Raw genomic sequence first — 2,102 nt, 5'->3', positions numbered from 1 at the left:
TGCTGCCTTCAGCAACTTCCGGTGTTATGTATGAGTTAGAGATACTGGCCATTTTCGGGGACCCACATATTGTTAACATGTATCTTTTGTATTGAAATTAAATATGCAATGCATACACAACACATTAGCTTTGGGCCAGATAGGGGGAGGGGATGTACAGGCCTAGTAAATCATTTATAACATTGAATGCAATTTCAATCAACCCAATTGCTTAAGCTTAAAAGATAGCAAACACTTATTAAAAAAACATGGCATGTAAGATATAGTGGACCAACAAGTAAGAATATGTATGTTCGTTTGCATTTCAATTGTATTCGTCAAAACTGTTACAATATGAGCCGCGTTCTGGGAAAACTGTGCTTAATGCATGTGCGTACAGTGTCGTCTCAGACTTAATTGTGCAGTCCTCACATGCTGCAATTTCCAGCTATTTAGTTTTTACTAATGAACTTTTGGCAGACTTAGGCACGTAGAAAGAGTGGTTATATCTGCAATAAACATCACTCACATGTACGTTGAATGTGCGGTTAAACTAGAAATAAAACGGCACATAAATCTATGATGGCTTGGTGGGTAATGCCAGAGTTTATGGTGAAGGGGTAGATACCCACTATATGTAAATATGTACATCCGTATGTTAAATGGTTGGTTTAAGCTTGTATCTACAGATAAAAAAATGAAAGGTTTAAAAACAATCACTTTGTTACTGTTCTAAAGGTTACCGTAACTGGGTATATATATATATATATATATATATATATATATATATATATATATATATATATATATATATATATATATATATATATATATATAAAGCTGACGTTGGAAAATCATGGTTTTAGAAAGATGTAACATTTTAAATTTTATTCAAATCTATCAAGAAATGATTTAATTTTACAACATTTGTTAATGCAGTATTTGATGGTGTTTGTTCACATGCACTTAACTTACAGAATACAACAGTCGGGATTTTTTTAATCTTCTGATTTCCTAGCACCATCTTTCAGTGTCTCTATTTTGATTCAGGATGTTGGGAGTGAATTGTAAAACTACAACATGTTGTTTGTATTATAAACTGATAACGTCAAACTTGCTTCCGCATAATAAGTCTTTCAAAATACGGACAGGATGTGATATCGACCGCAATTTGTATATAAACATGTGTTTATATCGTTTCTACACACATTTCTGAAAGCGACATAAGGTACGTTGTTATTTTCGTATTTTATTGGTCACAGGTTGCGAAAATGTAACACATGCTTGCTAAGTAAGGCTTAAAGTTGCTAAACCGTAAATGCTTAAATAATAAGACATGTGCGCATACATCAGAAACAAAACAGACACACTGAATAACGATGATTTGAGTCGTGTTCTGAGAAAACTGGGCATAATGCATGTGCGTAAAGTGTCGTCCCAGATTAGCCTGTGCAGTTCGCATAGGCTTATCAGGGACGACACTTTCCACCAATTGGATTTTTGCTAAGAAGAGACTTCATTTAAACGAAAAGTGTCATAAAAGCGGAAAGTGTCGTCCCAGATTAGCCTGTGCGGACTGCACAGTCTAATCTGGGACGACACTTTACGCACAAGCATTAAGCCATGTTTTCTCAGAATACGGCTCATTTAATCGTATTAATAAAATTTCTACAAAATCAATGTTCATTTCTTTAAAAAATGTTGATTCATGGTTGTTTTTTGGTCAATACGCAGCGATTTGGAGTTCTGATATTTCAAGTTATATTAAAACTTGTATATTGTTAAAATGTAATTTTGCGTATAGTTGAATGTTGTGTGTATTTTATGGCTTTAATAATAGTGATCAAATGAAACGCTTGATGTAATTGTTTCAGAAGAAGTAGACCTAACCTCGTATAATTAAAAGGTGTTGTCAAAATGATGTTACATGTTTAAAGCCGGCCGAGTTGATATTTTTCACAACAATTTGGTTTACTTAACTGACCAGAATTCATCAGTATTCGTCAGATACATTCTAAAGCTTAAGTCTTCCATACTGATTTTCGCAAAAATTGTGCCTTATCCGGTACATAACGGAATCCTCAAGACTTATATTAACCTGTGACGAGTACACGCTTTGGGTC

The 2,102-nt window shown here is 34.0% G+C and overlaps 1 long non-coding RNA gene across 1 annotated transcript in view; it reads left to right on the top strand.

Moving 5' to 3' along the window:
- Nucleotides 1-1,123: 1,123 nt before the first annotated feature.
- The window catches only part of LOC127875448 (uncharacterized), a 5,641-nt gene continuing 4,662 nt past the window's right edge, over nt 1,124-2,102 (top strand). Inside the window, exon 1 of the long non-coding RNA XR_008047419.1 lies at nt 1,124-1,207. This is a non-coding gene — a long non-coding RNA (uncharacterized LOC127875448). The remainder of the gene's footprint in view (nt 1,208-2,102) is intronic.

This window comes from Dreissena polymorpha, chromosome 3 (genome assembly GCF_020536995.1).
Source record: "Dreissena polymorpha isolate Duluth1 chromosome 3, UMN_Dpol_1.0, whole genome shotgun sequence".
Classification (NCBI taxonomy): domain Eukaryota; kingdom Metazoa; phylum Mollusca; class Bivalvia; order Myida; family Dreissenidae; genus Dreissena; species Dreissena polymorpha.
The sequence above is the reverse complement of the archived record's forward strand: the minus strand, read 5'-3'. Positions and strand labels throughout refer to the sequence as shown.